This window comes from Zea mays, chromosome 6 (genome assembly GCF_902167145.1).
Source record: "Zea mays cultivar B73 chromosome 6, Zm-B73-REFERENCE-NAM-5.0, whole genome shotgun sequence".
Lineage (NCBI taxonomy): Eukaryota > Viridiplantae > Streptophyta > Magnoliopsida > Poales > Poaceae > Zea > Zea mays.
In genome coordinates, this window is record NC_050101.1 from 118,717,363 (window position 1) to 118,739,351 (window position 21,989).

Here is a 21,989-nt window from a genome sequence, read left to right on the forward strand (position 1 = left end):
AGATAGGGGGAGAGACATAGACATGGACGGTGGATCTTGCTATCCTTATATGTTATACTCTCATGATACACAATTATGTTCATATGTTGCATACACATTTCCTTCCATGCATTGTATAATACTTTATGTTGTATGTGTATGGTAAGTTCTGACATGCGCTACTCTCATTGTATTTATATAGACACTTGTGCTTGTTTATACTCTTACTTTATACTTCATGCTAACGAGTTTTAATCATGTGCTTATTTTTAATCTTTCACTCTTATGGTACATGTTATGAACTTAGTTTGTATGAACTTGCACTAACATTTCATGTTTTAAATCTGCAAGTTCAAATGTATAGCCTCGTTAAAGCCACAGAAGGTTTGTATGGACTTTATGTTTTAAGTCACATAATCTTTACACTATTTAAACCGTACGTTAAATAGTGTCTGTGGGAATGACATGTGAGGAAGAGAGGGATCAGTGTCTTTAACAACAACATGGTGTCCAGCGTATAACGCAGGTTCGAGGGAGCCACTATGGTTAGAGGACGAGAAGAGGCCACCAAATTTTAGACACAATAGAAGACCTTGCTAGAGGCGTAGGGACAAGCTTGGTACGTTAAATATACGGACAAGATCCTTTACATGACCTTGTTGGAGAGAGCCTTATGTAACACGGATAGGGTAAGTGGTCAAGTTGGCTAGGCCTATGTGAAGTTGGACTTATTGGGCCAAAGTCGCACTAGATGTCCGGATAATCTACAATCTACATGCTTTGTCTTGTACACAGTTTCAACTGTATACTGTATGTGCACAAATGAGTTAAATGACCATTCTGGGATCCAGCACAATCTTCATCACGCAGGAGTTATCTGCTGGTTGACTATACTACATCGGACTTGGTAAAAAAATAGAACCTGATTTTATCGTTTACGTAATGATCGGGGCTGCAACAATTTATCGAATACACCTTCATACCGTATATACAATAAACCGGAACAAGGTCGACGTATAAACGGATAAACCAACGTTCATTGGTAACTTCTCGGCCCTACAAACTTAAGGCCGCGTTCGTTTTGGGCGGTTTGGCCTATTCCGGGACTGGTTCCAGGGGAAAGAAATGACCCGGTTTGGAATCGGACCGTTTCTTTGAGAGGTGTTCGTTTAGATCTGACTAAAAAACAAGAGTGGTCCGGTTTAGATTTTTTTTTCTCCCACCACGGTCTGGAAGTAAACCTGGTATACTACCCTCCGGATCCGATCTGCAGCTCTGGCGGCAGCGGAGGCAAAGAGGCGACGACGCCAAGTGACGGTTTGTTGCGGTCTTCTCTCTGGTAAGCCCTCGCCGATGCCTTCCTTCCCCAAACCGCCTGTCCCTCGGAAATGATTTCCTTCCCTCTGGTAAGCGACACGCACCGTCGCTGTGTCCCTTCTCGTCGGCACCATAGGCCGCTTGCGCAGCTCGCTGCCGGATCTTTGACACCACTAATGTATGGAGAGAAGAGAGGGACATCCTCGCTTCTGGTATTCGTAGCGAGAGAGAGACAGTGATTAATGGCTTGCGACCTTTATTTAAGTTGGGGCCTGGCAATAATTCAATTGTTTCTTTTTGTAATCTAGCAAATCTTGATACAGACCATTGCTAGTACGTCCTTACATTGCGTTGATAAAGGTGTAGCGCTGTAGACCTTGCGTGTCATGGTATTATTACTCTTGGATGTCTAGTTGTTACTTGACAACTGAATATACATTGTGTATATTACAGATTGTTAGTGCCACCATTGTTGTATAGGAGCTTGTTAGTACTGTCGTTGCTGTCAAACAGGTGTTGCAAGTGTATTTATTCCAGGCTGAAACGAACGAGCTATTCTGCAGTTTTGTATTGATTCTAGACCTGGATTCATCACTGACCAAGTTTCAGTGAACCAACCGGATGCACTATATCCGGGCCAAGAATAGAAACATACGTAATTTTAATCTTGCACAAACGAACGCGGCCTAAATGAGACCTAATCTGCTCTAACACTGTTAATGAGAAGAAGAATGTTGTCTCTACACTTTCACTGTCCCAAACCTTGGCGCTATTGTACACCTATGACTCAAGGACGAAACCTGCACTCATGCGGTACGTGAAATTCAGCATGTCGACTTCAACAGCTATATGACCAAATGTAATATAAATTGATTTGTGTGTTCTTGTCGTAAGTAAAATGGACCGCGGCCCATTTAATTAATAGATTTTAATATTTAATGATCAATATAAATATTTGGACTAATAATGGTTGCTAGTGTTTATTGTTTTAGTTTAAAAGAAGCAGCATGAACTTGGACGGAGGCAACAAGGTGATTAAGAAGGTTAACACCTCAAAGCAAGACATTAAAGTACTCGCTAAAGACTTATCAAGATCAAACAAGAGTTAATGATATAATATGAAAGGAGCTAAAAGAAGAAACACGCAGATATGAAAAAAATAGGTTGCACACGGTGTCGGAGTTTCGAACCAGCGCCGACGAGTAAATTTGTGTATGCGCATTCTGGATCCAGATGTTATGCTCAGTGGGCGCAAGATTTTATATTTGTTTGGACGGATCGTCACTGTAAGGAAAATGGACCCCAACCAATTCGATTAAGGGATTTTGTTATTTGATCAACAATATAACCAGTGAACTAATGTTTTCCATGTGTTTGTGTTTTGTAGTTCACATGATGTGAAATAGATTAGACTTAGGCTCTAAGAATGCAACACCTCAAAAGAAGATCGTAAAAAGACCTTTATTGAAGATCTACAAGTATCAAGAAAAGTCCAAGACACGGAGAAGAATCAACCACAGGCGGACGATCTGCCCTCCCTGGGCGGGTGGTCCGGTGAGTCACCGGACTATCCGGTTCCATATCGCGGACTGTTCGGTGCGTCAACGGCTAGTACATGTGGCACTGTAGAGGGAGAGCCACACAGACGGTCTAGTGTCGGGACCAGACAGTCCGGTGAGTAAAGCTGACAGCGCTGCAACGGCTATAATTCAACGGTTAGTTGCACCGGATGGTCTCGTGCTAGGACCAGACAGTCCGGTGTGCCGCAGAGAGCAGCATCAGCCCTTCAATAGCCATATTCGAGTTGGTGCCTATATATACTTCGCCCAACCGGACATTTGAATGTGTGGGAGCCCAAGCATCACACCAAAGAAGGTTATACACATTTCCAAGTGCTCAAACACCAAGTGCTTAATATAATCACTCGATGATTAGCATAGGTCCTTTGCAAAGTGCTTATATTAGTTAGACTGCATTAATGTTTGCTCTAGGTTTTGTTCCTAGTTATGTGAGTGAGGTTAGACAACCCACAAACTTCTCGGCTCTTGTGTGAGCTGTTGTAATTGTATCGAGTGGGGCATCGAGATCGCATCAACCGCGTTTGTGGTGCGGCCTCCAACATGTACTAGAGAGAACGAGACTCGTGGTGTTTCGGCCGGAAGCTCGATAGTGAACACGGTGGGAAGCGTCCGAGAGGAGGCCGGAAGCAGAGCACCACTTGCGCGTGGAGAAGGTTCACGACTCTCTACGGAGTTACTCGTCTATGGTGCCTGGCCTTCGCGTGGGCTACCCTTTGCGTAGGGGCACCAACGAGGATTACACGGGACCTTGTGCAGTTTCGGATACCTCAGTAAAAATATCGGCGTTGTCCATGGGAGTTTGCATTCCACCTTTGCTCTTTAGCTTCCGCATTTACATTCAAGTACTTAAGTTCCTTTCTCTCTATTCCTAGTTTAGAATTGTTAGTATTGGAACTTAGGTTGCAAAACTCTTTTTGCGGTAGATATAGCAACACTTAGTCAGAACCTAGTTTGCATATTCTAGTTTACATATTTGCATAGGTTTTGTTCTAGGGATTTACATAGATTAGCGAAGGTTTTAGAAGTCCTAATTCACCCCCTCTTAGGCATCCGTGTTCCTTTCAGTCACTACTTCCAGTCTTTGGTGGCATGCGCTACCGACACCTTGTTGGTCGTTGCTCGTAGTAGGGGTTACAAGTGAGCGAGAGAGGGAAGAGTTCCCAAGTCTCTATGCGTTGTTGGTTCTAAGGGATTACGTATCAAGTGTTCACTACCTAGCTAAGTCGACCGAGTATCGTTGCTATGTTGCCTCTCCCCACTCTCGTTGGACTGACCCTCCCCCTTTTATAGACTGAGGGGACTGGTTACAAGTGGCTTCTCGTGGAAGGAGTTACTGCACATCGGTAGAATAAAGTGTTCTACCCTTGGTACAACCCTGTCCGTTGGTATTCACCCTCGTCCTATGAGCTCGCCGGTATTCACCCTCGTACACTGAGCTCGTTAGTTAGGGTCTTTAAGTCGGCTGGGATGGCGTGCATGGGCGATGGGGGACCCAGACATCATCATCACTTCTCCTCTATCATGATGACTCCTGGCCTTGGTATCCCGAGCCTCAATGTCCCTCGTTGTGTTGTGTGTTCTGTAGGCCGCCAGGGGACTCAGGCCTAGGTTCTGTAGGCCATGAGTGAGTCGTAGGTCTATGGCTTCATAGGTCATAAGTGGGGCTCTTGGTCTGGGTTCATAGGTCAAGAGTGGAAGGAGGACTGATCTTTTGCCATGGCTGAGTGCCACCCGTATTTAATGCGTTCAGTCATATGACAGGGTAGTCCCTAGGCCGGGTGCGGAATCCACTCGAGTGGCTTCCTCTTGGTTTGCCCGACCTTCCTTTTCGATTCCGCCTCGCCCGACCCCCGGGCTCGGTGCCTCGGGGTTACTCGGGTGTGGGTCCTTCTGGGGCAGACTCTTCCTCCATTCTCCCTCTGACTCGTGGGCCCTATGTCACACCCGATTTTGGAAGGTAAACCGAATGCGAACCATGTACGTGCCAGGATCAGAACTCACGTACACAGCGATTATATAATTAGACATTATCACACAATGCTCGAATTAAATAACGAAAAGATACTTAATTACATCAAGATGTCTGGGACATCCATAGAGTCTAATACATAGCCATAGTGTTCAACATTAATATCAAAGTGCGGAGTAACAAAACGTAGAAGAAAAGCCTACATAGGCAGCTGACTGGGGGTTTGCCACTAAAGTAAACTAGAACTCGTCGTAGTCCTGGAACTCCTCAAAGTCCTCCATGTTGCCAACATCTCCTCCTGATCACTGAATACAGTGGGGACAACCTGGGGTGGGGTGGTTTGTAAAGCAAGGTTGAGTACACATCAATGTACTCAGCAAATGTCCCGTTTGGCTAAGGTGGACTAGCTGTATGTGGAGTTGAGGTTAAGCAGTGGCTTTTAGTTAGCCAAGTATTTATTATTATAAGTAAAGCCAAGTTTTAGTAATAAACCGAGTTATTACCCAAAAGTACTCCCTCCAAGAGGAAATACCAGAGATCAGAATTGTAATCATCATTGCTAGTCATCATCATAAAAGTAATCAAAGATCTTCTAATCAAAGAGGATCCCAAGGCTGCTCTTAACCATGAGCACAGCTGATATACCAGTTTCTAACACTCTTCAAAGGTTGCACACTTTACCCACAAGCCGTGATTCCCATTCTGCCCAGGGTTCTAGCCTCCCCATTGATCACTACCAAGGTGACCCAGCAGGGTCTCACTATGTAGCCTTTACAAAGATTTCCAAGAGGTCATAGCCGCCTGTTAGGTTTCTCCAGTTTGATAAACACAATACATCTCCCCAGAGGAAGGGTGACTAACAAAACTAAATCAAAGAACCTCTGCAACCAGCCTCAGCAGAGCAAGTACTGTGCCCGGACCCCATTGACAGCCCTACAGCGAAGCCAACTACTCCTCTGGTTCCTCTAATTAATCAGCTAAGGGTGTCCCATTCCACCCTCATGGTTGCTCTGTTATCTCGGGTTGTCACTCCCCAAACAGGTCCTTACAGAGAGGTACTCAGTAAACAGCCTGAGTCCCCTAAAGTAATCACAAGAACCTCATCGGGATAACATCATCGTATCATAAAAGATCACATCATGTTCATTGATTAAGCTAAAGCAATAGCATAAGCTAACCATGATTAACCCAAAAAAGGTAAACAAGGGTAAGGTAAATACAGACTAGTCAATCCTTAAGTTTCAGTAATGTAATGCGGGGCAGTGAATTACAAAGTAAAGTAGGACATGATAGGTCTGAGGACACTTGCCTTCACTAGGTTGTTGCTCAGAGGGATCTTCGGCAACACACTCAGGAACCACGAGCTGCTCGTTGTCTAAATAAAGCAAGCATACATTCAATACATTTGGAAAGTAAAAATGAACATCACATCAAACATGTACAAACATTGGAATCACAACTCAAAAGAGGTAATACTAAAAAGGGCAGTCTGGCGGACTCGGTCATGGCCCTCACGCTGGCGCAGGGGCACTAGAGGGCGTAGACCACGGCGTGGCGGGCTAATGGCGGTGCGGGATAGCTCTGGCGAGCAATCACACGAGCAACAGAGCAGGAACGACCAAATTAAGGGTACGAGCGGGTTGCTCACCTTGAGGGGAAGCGCTGGAGTCATGGAGCAACGACAGAGGCGCAAGGACGTGACGGGGCGACGGCGGCGGGGCTCCGGCTGCGCAAGAATCGCTCTGGTGAGCGCGGACCGGACGAAACAGAGAGGGGAATGGCACACCGAAGGGTGTCCCGAGCAGCTGACAGTGAGGCGAAACTCACCATGGCACGCGACGGGGCGCGGACGCGACGGTGGCCGCAGAACGGGCAGCGGTCGACGGGGGGCGGTGGCAGAGATCTCTGCACGCGTGGGCAGAGCGAGAGAGAGGCAAGGGGGTTTGGCAGAGGGCGCAAATGAGCGAGGGGAGGTGGGTGAGCAGGGCGCGAGGCTCAAAAGGGGCATGGGCGCAGGGACATGGCCGGAGAACGCGTGGACGTGGGTGCGTCCACGGCGAGGAGATCGTGGGCGAGAGGTTTGGGACGACTGACAAGTGGGGACGGCGGGACAGAGAGAGAGGGCACGGGGAAAAGAACGGCGCCAACAGCTCGGCCCCAGAGAGCAGCGAGAGAGAGGGAGGGAGAGCGCGCTCGGTTTGGCGCCGACAGGCGGGGCCCGCCTGTCAGGCACCGAAGGCACGCGGGCGCAGGCGCGGGGACTGGGCTTAGTGGTCCGGTTTGGGCTGAAATAAGTTTTCCTTTTTCCAGGGATTTTCTAATTGCTTTTCTATTTATTTTCTCTAGGGTTTTCAATTCAAATTCAAACCAAATCAAATATATGCAACAATTCAAAGAATATTTAGGCTCAATATGATGCAACATTCCATGACTCATATGTTTTGGGCAAACTAAAATAAATAATCCTTCACTAATTCAACTAACCCTAATTAAAATAAAAAGAGAGGGAGAGAACCAGAGAGAGAGAGAAACTAGAGTGAGATAGAGAAGAGTAACACCTGAATTTGGATGATTGAAAGGGACATAGGGTCAAACCTTTTCCTATATGAATTTTGGTGGTTGAATTGCCCAACACAAATTATTGGACTAACTAGTTTGGACTATAATATATGTTCTACAGGTGCCAAAGGTTCACAACAAACCAATACAAAGATAAAAGAAAGGGTTCAAAGCAAAGGAGCAAAGTTAACCGAAGGCAGCCCTGGTCTGGCACACCGGACTGTCCGGTGCACCAGGGAGGACCGACTCTGAACTTGCCAGCTTCGGGTTTTTGGGGAGCCGCTCCACTATAATTCACCGGACCGTCCGGCGTAGCACCGGACTGTCCGGTGTGCCAGCGGAGCAACGTCTACTTCGCGCTAACGGTCGTCTGCAGAGGAACAGTGAAAGTGAACAGTGCGCGCCTGCGCGCGCAGAAGTCAGAGCAGCGCCAGAAGGCGCACCGGATAATGAATAGTGACTGTCCGGTGCACCACCGGACTGTCCGGTGGCCCACTTGTCAGAAGCTCCAACGGTCGAACCCTAACGGCCTGGTGATGTGGCTGGCGCACCGGACAGTGTCCGGTGGCGCACCGGACTGTCCGGTGCGCCATACGACAGAAGCCCTCACCAACGATTCTTTTGGTGGTTGGGGCTATAAATACCCCCAACCACCACACTTCAATGCATCCAAGTTTTCAGCCATCAAACCTCATACAAGAGCTCTAGACTTCGTTCCAAGACACAAACAAAGAGATCAAATCCTCTCCCAAGTCCAAAGATCATTCCAATCAAATAGTGACTAGTGAGAGAGACAATTGTGTTTATTTGAGTTCTTGCGCTTGGATTGCTTTCTTCTTCCTTCTTTCTTGTTTCCAACTCAATTGTAATCAAGGCAAGAGACACCAATTGTGTTGGTCCTTTTGGGGACTTAGTGTCCCGATTGATTGAGAAGAGAAGCTCACTTGGTCTAGGTGGCCGTGTGAGAGAGGGAAAGGGTTGAAAGAGACCCGGTCTTTTTGACCACCTCAACGGGAGTAGGTTTGCAAGAACCGAACCTCGGTAAAACAAATCACCGTGTCATCCGCCTTATTTGCTTGTGATTTGTTTTCGCCCTCTCTTTCGGACTCGATTATATTTTTAACGCTAACCCCGGTTTGTAGTTGTGCTTAAACTTTATAAATTTCAGATTTGCCTATTCACCCCCTCTAGGCGACTTTCAATTGGTATCAAAGCCTGGTACTTCATTAGAGCCTAACCGCTCGAAGTGATGTCGGGAGCATCCGCCATGAGGGAGATCAGAACCGACGACAAGTCCGCAAGCTTGGGGAGAACACACTCAAGGGAGTCCACCCACAAGCACAAGGAGGAATCCTCTTCCTCCATCAAGTCCCAACAGAAGGGTGACAAGAAGAAGAAGATGAAGAAGGTGGTCTACTACGAGACTGACTCTTCGTCACCCTCCACCTCCGACTCAGAATCAGCATCCGCCACTTCTAAGCGCCATGAGCGCAAGAAGTATAGTAAGATGCCCCTTCGCTATCCTCGTATTTCAAAACACACTCCATTACTTTCTGTCCCATTAGGCAAACCACCTATGTTTGAAGGTGAAGATTATTCTATGTGGAGTGATAAAATGAGGCATCACCTAACCTCACTCCACAAAAGCATATGAGATATTGTTGAGTATGGAGCGCAGGTACCAAAGTAGGGGGACAAGGATTACGATTCGGAGGAGGTCGAACAAATCCAACACTTCAACTCCCAAGCCACTACTATACTCCTCGCCTCTCTAAGTCGAGAGGAGTATAATAAGGTGCAAGGGTTAAAGAGTGCAAAGGAGATTTGGGACGTGCTAAAAACCGCGCACGAAGGAGATGAGGTGACCAAGATCACCAAAAGAGAAACAATCGAAGGGGAGCTTGGTCGCTTCATGCTTCATCAAGGAGAGGAGCCACAAGCAATGTACAACCGGCTCAAGACCTTGGTGAACCAAGTGTGCAACCTCGGGAGCATCAAATGGGATGACCATGAGATGGTCAAGGTTATCCTTAGATCACTCGTTTTTCTTAACCCTACACAAGTTCAATTAATTCGTGGTGATCCAAGGTATAAACTAATGTCTCCCGAGGAAGTGATAGGAAAATTTGTGAGCTTTGAATTGATGATCAAAGGCTCCAAGAAAATCATCGAGCAAGGCGCCACCTCAACACCCGAGGTGCAACCCGTCGCATTCAAAGCGACGGAAGAAGAAAAGAAGGACTCTACACCAAGTAGGATCCCCATCGACGCCTCCAAGCTGGACAACGAGGAGATGGCGCTCATCATCAAGAGCTTTCGCCAAATCCTCAAGCAAAGGAGGGGGAAGGACTACAAGCCCTGCTCCAAGAAAGTGTGCTACAAGTGTGGTAAGCCCGGTCATTTTATTGCAAAATGTCCATTATCAAGTGATAGTGACAGGGGCGACGACAAGAAGGGAAAAAGAAGAGAAAAGAAGAGGTACTACAAGAAGAAGGGCGGCGATGCCCATGTTTGTCGGGAGTGGGACTCCGACGAGAGCTCCACCGACTCCTCCTCCGACGAGGACGCCACAAACATCATCGTCACCAAAGGCCTTCTTTTCCCCAACGTCGGCCACAAGTGCCTCATGGCAAAGGACGACAAGAAGAAGAAGGTAAAATCTAGATCCTCCACTAAGTATGCAACTTCTAGTGATGAGGAAAATTCTAGTGATGATGAGGATAACTTGCTCACCCTTTTTGCCAACTTAAACATGCAACAAAAGGAAAAATTAAATGAATTGATTAGTGCCATTCATGAGAAGGATGAACTCTTGGATAGCCAAGAGGACTTCCTTATTAAAGAAAATAAGAAGCATGTTAAAGTTAAAAATGCTTATGCTCTAGAGGTAGAAAAATGTGAAAATTGACTAGTGAGCTAAGCACTTGCCCTGATTCTATTTCCAACCTTAGAAATGAGAATGCTAAACTGATTGCTTAGGTTGAGAAGTTAGATATTTGTGATGATTCAATTGTTAATCTTAGAAATGATAATGCTAATTTGATTGCTAAGATTGATAAGTTGAATGCATCTATCTCTAGCCTCAAAATTGAGAATGAAAAATTAATTGTTAAGGCTAAAGACTTAAATGTTTGCAATGTTTCTATTTCCAATCTTAGAGATGAGAATGCTATTTTACATGCTAAGATTGTTGAATTAAATGCTTGCAAACCCTCTACATCTACCGTTGAGCATGTTACTATGTGCACTAGATATAGAGATATTAATGTTGACGCTATTCATGATCACCTAGCTTTAATTAAACAACAAAATGATCACATAACTCAACTTAGTGCCAAATTTAATGAGCATGACTTAGAAAATGAAAATTTTTAATTTGGTAGAAGCATGCTCTATAGTGGGAGACGCCCTAGGATTAAGGATGTCATTAGCTTCCAAAAGGGAGACAACGTCAAGCTTAATGCCCCTAAGAAATTGTCTAATTTTGTTAAGGGTAAGGCTCCCATGGTTCAGGATAACGAGGGTTACATTTTATACCCTGCCGGTTATCCCGAACACAAAATTAGGAGAATTCATTCTAGGAAGTATCACTCTGGCTCTCATCATGCTTTTATGTATAAGAGTGAGGTATCTAGCTCTAGGCAATCAACCCATGTTAAATTGCCTAAGAAGAAAACTCCTATTGCATCAAATGAACCTAATATTTCATTTAAGACTTTCGATGCATCATATGTTTTAACTAACAAATCAGGCAAAGTAGTTGCCAAATATGTTGGGGGCAAACACAAGGGGTCAAAGACTTGTGTTTGGGTACCCAAGGTGCTTGTTTCTAATGTGAAAGGACCCAAGACCGTTTGGGTACCTAAGAACAAGGCATAAATTTGTTTTGTAGGTTTATGCATCTGGGGGCTCAAATTGGATAGTTGATAGCGGGTGCACAAACCATATGACTGGGGAGAAAAGGATGTTCTCCTCCTACGAAAAAAACCATGACCCCCAAAGAGCTATCACATTTGGGGATGGAAATCAAGGTTTGGTCAAAGGACTTGGTAAAATTGCTATATCACCTGACCATTCTATTTTCAATGTTTTTCTTGTAGATTCTTTAGATTACAATTTGCTTTCTGTTTCTCAATTATGTAAAATGGGCTATAATTATCTTTTTACAGATTTAGGTGTTACTGTCTTTAGAAGAAGTGATGATTCAGTAGCATTTAAGGGAGTGTTAGAGGGTCAGCTATACTTAGTTGATTTTAATAGAGCTGAACTCAACACTTGCTTAATTGCTAAGACTAACATGGGTTGGCTCTGGCATCGCCGACTAGCCCATGTTGGAATGAAGAATCTTCATAAGCTTCTAAAGGGAGAGCACATTTTGGGGCTAACCAATGTTTATTTTGAGAAAGACAGGGTTTGTAGCGCATGTCAAGCAGGGAAGCAAGTTGGTGTTCATCATCCACACAAGAACATCATGACGACTGACAGGCCGCTTGAGCTACTCCACATGGACCTATTCGACCCGATCGCTTACATAAGCATCGGCGGGAGTAAGTACTGTCTAGTTATTGTGGATGACTATTCTCGCTTCACTTGGGTGTTCTTTGTAACACCCCTGGTGTTACTGCTACTAAAACTTGAGCATAACATCATAAACATTGGCATTGCATATGTTTGACACACTTAGAGTGCATTCACTAGGCAAAAATTTTCAAACAAGTTGTATTGTTTTGGTGTTTTGCAAATAGAACCCTGGATAGGGAACTTAACCCCAAATAGGGATTTAAGGGGTAAAAGATAACCCAAATTGATAAAACCCAAAATATTTAGGGGAATAGTCATAAAATGTTCCCAAGAATAAACTTGAATCACATCTATACCCCTGAGATACCAAAAACCCCCATTGGAACCCTGGAAAACCCTAAGTCCAAACCCTAGGGGCCTATGTGCAAAAATTGTGCACATTTGGACTAAAGTGTAAAAACTATAATGTTAAAGCATGTAAAGACACATGGTTCACATTTGGGAAGATTTACAAGCCAAACCCTAAGTTTTGGATTCATTTGCAAAAAGGACCCCAATTAAGATTTCACTCTAAGTCTGAATTTCAGATTTGTGGGCTCAACTTTTGAGCCTTGTAACTTTCAAACTCTAGGGTCTTTGCCCTATGTCACCACATCAAAGTTGTAGAACAATCATAGGAGAACAACTTTGCTTAAGAATGTGAGCTCAGTTGTTAAGAATAAATTGGAAATAATTAAGCCCAAAGTTGGACTGTCAGGCTATTTTAAGTCTGAAGTTCAGATTAACAGTGGTACTGGGACATCTTTGGAGCTCTACAGATCAAGAACTTCAAGGAATTTTCCCCAAGTTAATATAACAAAGTTGTATATCCTTTATAGTAGAACAACTTTGCTATAGATGTTTGGGCTTGGTACCATAGAAAATCTGGAGAAAATAGGACCTAAAGTTGCTCTGTCAGGTTATCTGAATGAGACGCCATGGTACAGTAACAAAACTGGATCAGACCGCTAGCGCGGCAACCTCACCACCGACGACCTATCCGCGCCACGATTTGCGCCGGGGTCGGGATGATCGGGCGGCGAGCATCTCCGTGCGAAGATCTTTTTGCTCCGGGTAAGACCGCCGCGGTGGAGGGCACTAACTCCGGCTGCCACGCGGCCATCCCTCCTCCCGGCCGTGTCCGATCATCAGCGCCGGTGACCTCGGTTGTGCCACGACCGAAGCTTGTTACTGCGGGTTAGCAATCGTGGCACCCTTAGGAGTATTCTCCTTGCACCGTTACACCGGCGACTGCCACGGTTACAACCACCGTGTTCTTCTCTGTCTCCGGCCGCCCGCACTGCCCGATCAAATCACGCGCCACCGCCTAAGCCCTCTATAAATTGATGGCCGAACCTGCTGCGCTAGGTCATTGCGAAGCCATAGCAACTACTCCCGTCCCCGATTAGCCACCCCAGCCGGAGAATCGCTGTTTGCCCCCAAATCGGTCCGCCGCACCGCAAGAACCGAGCTTGTCGCAGCCAGCCCAAATCAGGTCCCTTCTTGCCATCTGCGTTCTTGTTTCGGCATTCTTACTTGCTCTGGATAATCACTGACCCGTCCAATTAGGCTAGAACCTCGTTAATCATCGGGAACGCGTTCATCTGTCCGCCATGTCCACGGTCACCATGGCCAGAGCAAACCATGTGGCCATTGATGAAATTAGGTTGGGGAAAACCTCGGTTTAGGTCTGAATTAGGAGCCAGTCGTCGGAGAGTACCAGTCCTTGCGTGCTCCGCCCAGTCCAGCTCGTCGGAGCATGGCTCCCGCGCGGTTCGCCGTCGGGGATCAGTCGGTGTAAAGAAATAGAACTTCAAGGACCTCTGTGCAAATCGTCAGTGACTCATTGAATAGTGCTTCGGTTCTGCTTCTGGTTGTTCAGAAAGGCAAGGGCCCTTCTGTAAGATTGCCACCGCGGCCGCGGGCGCGCACGTTTCTGCGTGGTTGGGCCGTCCTGGATTAGATTGGGCCCAGTACTATTCACAGATTTCCCTTTTCTTTTTCTTCCAGAGATAAACAAATTCTAGAAAATGGTAGAAAAATCCTAAAAATGTCAAACTAATTTTCCTAGATTCCTTATTTTTCATAGTATTTAATAAAAATAGTTTCATGATTTTTAGATTAAATAAGGAATTTTGAGGCATTTAAACTAGCTTAAACCATTAGTTCCGGATTTTTAGAAAATAAATGGTAATCCCAAAATTGCCCAAACTTTTTATATGATCTCTACACATTATTTAAAAGCCTTGGGTAGAGTTTGGTTTGAATTGGACTTTGTTTGATAATTAGAACCCAAAACCCTACCCCTGCCCTTTGAACTCCTTTACTGACTCCGGAAACCCTAAGTTCTCGGAGTTCCGTGAAGGAAAGTTGTATTCAAGACGTAGATAATAAATTCTTATTATCTTTGCACTCTCATGAGCATTACATGGCATTCATTCTTATATACACATATATATGGTTATGATTGGAAAATGAAGAAGAGATCGAAGTAACCGAAGAGAAGACACCACCACCTTCGGAATCTCAGGCCGGAAATTGTTTCTACTTTGATATCTGCAGATCCGAGCCTGACTCACCTATCAACGAAGGCAAGTCCCGATGCATTTTCCACCTTCCTTGATGTTTTTAAAATCTTTCTCACTTGATTGCTGCATTAGGTGATAGGAGTTGAATGCTTAAACAATTCCTGCATTACCTTCCTTGAATTTGATCACCTTCCTTGAAACCCTATTTTTACAAAAAAGTTTTACTATGCTTAGTATTGCTCTAGAAAAACAAAAGGATTTGTTTTACAAAAGATGTTTGGCAAAGTGGGAGGGTTGTTTTCAAAAATAAAATGTGATGGTGGATCCATCATGGCCGTGATGGGTTCAACATCGGAAAAGATGTACCTCTGCCAGGTACCAAGTTTTTGGGTTGAAATGATTAAGCTGAGACCGGGCGGGTGACTTGCACGAGAAAGGAGTCTCGGTGTAGTGTCTCCGTCTGAGTCGATTAAGGACCATGTCGATGTAGGCTTGCTGACCGAGGACCCTTTAACTGGTCACATGCCTCGTCATGGGTAAGCCTTGCCTTGGGCAGACTAAGGCCAGAATAAGATAACACGGAATGGGCGTGGAGCGGTGGCGAGAGTAGCGTGTACCCTCCGTGGCAAGAGGCTGGACGGTGGTGTATCTGTGCTCTCGGTTCGCGTGAACCTGATCTGGTCTTAAGAACCCCGGTGGCGGGTTGACATATGCAAGGGTTAAGTGCTACATATGTCGTGTGATTGGAGATCCTCAGCTGAGTATAATTGATTCGGATCGCCGTACCTTCGCGGTCATGAAGACTTGGTCACTGCCCTATACGTAGAACTCCACTAAAGATGAAGGATTTGTTAAGAAACTGGCTAGTGTAGGACAAGTGTTTGAACTAGAGTAGAAAGAACTCTAGATGCAGGTAATTTTACTAACTTGACAATAAAACTGGATTTTTAAGGATCCACTGTAGTAAGCATTTATGCAAAACAGAGTCTTTGATCATTGAGAAACCTTACCTTGACTCCCTGATAACCAGCATACCCTTGAGAGTCTTTTCTTTAGTCGGGTAAGACTTGCTGAGTAATTCCATACTCAGGGTTTATTCCCCCGTTGTTTTTAGGTGAGGAAGCGACAAATTTTTGTTGCTTCTGTTCTAAGGTGGTACCCAAGGAAGAGCGCAAGGAATGAAGTGCGGGAGGAAAGGATCCTCCATAGAACTTTTGTTTAAAAACTTTATGGGAGGAGTTTTTGCCTCCCTTGATATATGTAATAATATTACTCTGCACTCCTAGGATAGTCTGGTCTGTACATATTCAACTTTACCTTACTTTAAAATAAATGTAAGTTTATGTAATCGCTTCCGCATTTCTATATCTCCGATGTTCTGTAATGTCAGCAAGACGGGTGAAACGCTCTTGGGAAAGGTAAGAAAGAAGATACCGAACTTGTCAAGTGATTCAGGGGCACCTACAGGGTTGTCTGAGGTCCGTTGGACAAGGACAACTGTAGGTGGGCCTAATTACTTGGGAGGTTCCGTCACAGCCTTTTTGCAGGAAAAATCCCAAACCCAAGAGACCTTAAAGGGATTCTTGAGACGAGCTCAAAATGAGTTCGGCTTAGGGATCAAAAAGATTAGAAGCGACAACGGGACGGAGTTCAAGAACTCACAAATAGAAGGCTTTCTTGAGGAGGAGGGCATCGAGCATGAGTTCTCTTCTCCCTACACGCCACAACAAAATGGTGTAGTGGAGAGGAAGAATAGAACTCTACTTATATGGCGAGGACCATGCTTGATGAATACAAGACTTCGGATCGGTTTTGGGCGGAAGCAATCAACACCGCTTGCTACGCCATCAACCGTCTCTACCTTCACCGAATCCTCAAGAAGACATCATACGAACTCCTAACCGGTAAAAAGCCCAATGTTTCATAATTTAGAGTCTTTGGTAGCAAATGCTTTATTCTTGTTAAAAGAGGTAGAAAATCTAAATTTGCTCCTAAGGCTGTAGAAAGCTTTTTACTAGGATATGATTCAAACACAAGGGCATATAGAGTCTTTAACAAGTCCACTGGACTAGTTGAAGTTTCTTGTGACATTGTGTTTGATGAGACTAACGACTCTCAAGTAGAGCAAGTTGATCTTGATGAGCTAGATGATGAAGAGGCTTGTGTGTTGCGCTAAGGAACATGTCCATTGGGGATGTGTGTCCTAAGGAATCCGAAGAGCCTCCACAAGCACAAGATCAACCACCTTCCTCCATGCAAGCATCTCCACCAACTCAAGATGAGGATCAAGCTCAAGAGGATGAAAATGAAGATCAAGAAGATGAGCCAAGTCAAGAAGGGGACAATGATCAAGGGGGAGATGCAAATGATCAAGATAAGGAAGATGATGAGGGTCCAAGACCGCCACACCCAAGAATCCACCAAGCAATACAACGAGATCACCCCGTGAACACCATCCTCGGCGATATTCAAAAGGGGGTAACCACTCGTTTTTGTGTTGCTCATTTTTGTGAACATTACTCCTTTGTGTCTTCTATTGAGCCATACAGGGTAGAAGATGCATTAAGGGATTCAGATTGGGTGTTGGCAATGCAAGAGGAACTCAACAACTTCATGAGGAATGAGGTATGTCATTTAGTTCCACGTCCTAACCAAAATGTTGTAGGAACCAAGTGGGTCTTCCGCAACAAACAAGATGAGCATGGTGTGGTGACAAGGAACAAAGCCCGACTTGTGGCCAAGGGTTATTCACAAGTCGAAGGTTTGGATTTCGGTGAAACCTATGCACCCGTAGCTAGGCTTGAGTCAATTCGCATTTTACTTGCCTATGCTACTTACCATGGCTTCAAGCTTTATCAAATGGACGTGAAGAGTGCCTTCCTCAATGGACCAATCAAGGAAGAGGTCTATGTTGAGCAACCTCCTGGCTTTGAAGATAGTGAGTACCCTAACCATGTTTATAAACTCTCTAAGGCACTTTATGGGCTCAAGCAAGGCCCAAGAGCATGGTATGAATGCCTAAGAGATTTTCTTATCACTAATGGCTTCAAAATCGGAAAAGCCGATCCTACTCTCTTTACTAAAACAATTGCCAATGATTTGTTTGTATGCCAAATTTATGTTGATGATATTATATTTGGGTCTACTAACAAATCTACATGTGAAGAGTTTAGTAGGATCATGGTACAAAAATTCGAGATGTCAATGATGGGGGAGTTGAAGTATTTCTTAGGATTCCAAGTCAAGCAACTCCAAGAAGGCACCTTCATTAGCCAAACAAAGTACATTCAAGATATTCTTACCAAGTTTGGGATGAAGGATGCCAAGCCCATCAAGACACCCATGGGAACCAATGGACATCTCGACCTCGACACGGGAGGTAAATCCGTAGATCAAAAGGTATACCGGTCGATGATAGGATCTTTACTCTATTTATGTGCTTCTCGACCGGATATTATGCTTTCCGTATGCATGTGTGCAAGATTCCAAGCTGATCCTAAGGAAGTTCACCTTAGGGCCGTAAAACGAATCTTGAGATATTTAGTTTATACTCCTAAGTTTGGCCTTTGGTACCCCAGGGGATCCACATTTGATTTAATTGGTTATTTAGATGCTAATTGGGCAGGGTGTAAAATTGATAGAAAGAGCACATCAGGGACTTGCCAGTTCTTGGGAAGATCCCTAGTGTCTTGGGCTTCAAAGAAGCAAAATTCTGTAGCTCTTTCTACCGCCGAAGCCGAGTATATTGCCGCAGGCCATTGTTGCGCGCAATTGCTTTGGATGAGGCAAACCCTTAGGGACTATGGTTACAAATTAACCAAAGTTCCTCTTCTATGTGATAATGAGAGTGCAATCCGCATGGCGGATAATCCCGTTGAACATAGCCGCACTAAACACATAGCCATTCAATATCACTTTTTAAGGGATCACCAACAATGGGGGGATATCGAGATTGCTTATATTAACACTAAAGAACAATTAGACGATATCTTTACCAAACCACTAGATGATAAAACGTTTACCAAACTTAGGCATGAGCTAAATATTCTTGATTCTAGGAATTTTGATTGATATTTTGCACACATAGTTCATTAATATACCTTTGATCATATCTCTTTCATGCGCTATGACTAATGTGATTTTCAAGTGTATTTCATGCTAAGTCATAGATTGAAAGGGAAATGGAGTCTTCGGTGAAGACAAGGCTTCCACTCCACTCCATCGAATTATTCATCCTTCGCCGTCGCTCCACACCGTTCTCCAATTTGGTATAATCTTCACTCCTATATTATTTACCAAAGGGGGAGAAAGTTTGAACAAGGGCTTGTATTTCACTCACAAGTATCCGTTTTTGGCGATTCATGCCAAAGGGGAGAAAGTATGAGCCCAAAGCAAAAGGACTGCACCACCACCGAAAAAAGACCGCACCACCACCAAATTTTAAAAATAAAGTTTTTAAATTGGTATCTTATTGTGTTCAAAAAAGGGGGAGAAAGTAGTATCTTCAAACCTTGTAAAAATCCTCTTGAACACTAAGAGGAGAATTTCTTTGAGGGAGAGTTTTGTTTGAGTCAAAGGAAAAACATTTGAAACAGGGGGAGAAAATTTCAAATCTTAAAAATGCTTCTTTCAATCTTATTCATGTAACTTTGACTATTTGCAAAAGGTTTTTGAAAAGAATTTTACAAAGAATTTGCAAAAACAAAACTAGTGGTGCAAGCGTGGTCCAAAATTTTAAATAAGAAGAAAACAATCCATGCATATCTATTGAAATAAGTTTATTGGTTTCATTCCAAGCAACCTTTGCACTTACCTTATGCAAACTAGTTCAATTCTGCACTTTTATATTTGCTTTGGTTTATGTTGGCATCAATCACCAAAAAGGGGGAGATTGAAAGGGAAATAGGGTCAAACCTTTTCCTATATGAATTTTGGTGGTTGAATTGCCCAACACAAATTATTGGACTAACTAGTTTGCACTAGAATATATGTTCTACAGGTGCCAAAGGTTCACAACAAACCAATACAAAGATAAAAGAAAGGGTTCAAAACAGAGGAGCAAAGTTAACCGAAGGCAGCCCTGGACTGGCGCACCGGACTGTCCGGTGCACCAGGGAGGACTGACTCTGAACTTGCCAGCTTCGGGTTTTCGGGGAGCCGCTCCGCTATAATTCACCGAACCGTCCGGTGTAGCACCGGACTGTCCGGTGTGCCAGCGGAGCAACAGCTACTTCGCGCCAACGGTTGTCTGCAGAGGAACAGTGAACAGTGCGCGCCTGCGCGCGCAGAAGTCAGAGCAGCGCCCGAATGCGCACTGGACAGTGAATAGTGACTGTCTGGTGCACCACCGAACTGTCCGGTGGCCCACTTGTCAGAAGCTCCAACAGTCGAACCCTAACGGCCTGGTGACGTGGCTGGCGCACCGGACAGTGTCCTGTGCGCCATACGACAGAAGCCCTGACCAACGGTTCTTTTGGTGGTTGGGGCTATAAATACCCCCAACCACCACACTTCAATGCATCCAAGTTTTCAGCCATCAAACCTCATACAAGAGCTCTAGACTTCATTTCAAGACACAAACAAAGAGATCAAATCCTCTCCCAAGTCCAAAGATCATTCCAATCAAATAGTGACTAGTGAGAGAGACAATTGTGTTTATTTGAGTTCTTGCGCTTGGATTGCTTTTCTTCTTCCTTCTTTCTTGTTTCCAACTCAATTGTAATCAAGGCAAGAGACACCAATTGTGTGGTGGTCCTTGTGGGGACTTAGTGTCCCGATTGATTGAGAAGAGAAGCTCACTCGGTCTAGGTGACCGTGTGAGAGAGGGAAAGGGTTGAAAGAGACCCGGTCTTTGTGACCACCTCAACGGGGAGTAGGTTTGCAAGAACCGAACCTCGGTAAAACAAATCACCGTGTCATCCGCCTTATTTGCTTGTGATTTGTTTTCGTCCTCTCTTTCGGACTCGATTATATTTCTAACGCTAACCCCAGCTTGTAGTTGTGCTTGAACTTTATAAATTTCAGATTTGCCTATTCACCCCCCTCTAGGCGACTTTCAATGATCATAAGAAAGAAATTTGATACCCCCAAATTCAGGGTGTTACAGACCTATCCCCCTTAAAAGAATCTCGCCCTCGAGATTCAGGGCTAGCTAGCAAAGAGTTCAGGGTACTTGGCTCTCAGATCATCTTCTCTTTCCCAGGTTGCTTCTTCTTCTAAGTGATGCCCCCATTTCACTTTGCACATTCTGATGGTGTTCCTCCGAGTGACCCGATCTGTTGTCTCCAAAATTTGCGTTGGCTTCTCAATGTATGTCAGATCCTCTTGAACTTCAAGGTCTTCCATTGGCAACTGCTCTTCTAGTATTTGTAAGCATTTCTTCAACTGCGACACGTGAAACACATCATGCACTGCGGATAGATTCTCCGGTAAGCTGAGTTGATAAGCCACTTCTCCACGTCTTGCTTGAATCTGATACGGCCCGATATAGCGAGGTGCTAGCTTGCCTTTGACTCCAAACCTTTTGGTTCCTCTGATGGGTGACACTTTCAAATAGACGTAGTCTCCCACTTCAAAACTGAGTTCCCTTCTTCTAGTGTCATCATAGCTTCACTGTCTGGACTGCGCTGCCTTCAGATTTTCCTGGACCATCCAGATATTCTGTTTGGCTTCAAGCAAAATCTCTGGACCGAACACCTGTCTTTCGCCGGGTTGGTCCCAATGCAACGGAGTTCTGCAATTCCTCCCATAAAGCGCTTCGAATGGTGACATCTTCATACTAGCTTGATAGTTGTTGTTGTAGGAGAATTCTGCATACGGTAGCCTCTTGTCCCAACCTAACTTGTCTTGCAAAGCACAAGCTCTCAACATATCCTCAAGAATCTGGTTGGTTCTCTTAGTCTGACCATCTGTATGCGGGTGATAAGCTGAACTGAATTTCAAGTGTGTACCCAAAGCTTCATGTAGCTGCTGCCAAAAGTAAGAGGTAAACTGGGTGCCTCTGTCCGATATTATCTTCTTTGGAATACCATGCAAGCACACAATCCGAGACATGTATAATTCTGCCAACACCACACTGTTATAGGTGGTCTTGACTAGTATGAAATGGGTCGCCTTTGTTAAATGGTCCACTACTATCCAGATGGAGTCATAACCAGCTCGAGTGCGGGGCACATGAACTATAAAGTTCATCCCAATCTCATCCCATTTCCACTGCGGAATCTGCAACGGCTGCAACAAACCTGCGGGTCTCTAATGTTCTGCCTTGATCCTCTGACAACTGCCGCATCTGGCCACATACTCTGCTATTTCTCTTTTCATACCGTACCACCAGAATCTCTTCTTTAGGTCTTGGTACATTTTCTCGCTACCAGGGTGTATAGAGTACGCTGTCTCATGAGCTTCCTTGAGAATGAGTTCCCGGATCGATTTGATGTCAGGAACGCACAACCTGTCCTTGAACCATACCACTCCTTCTGCATCTTCACGGAAATCTAG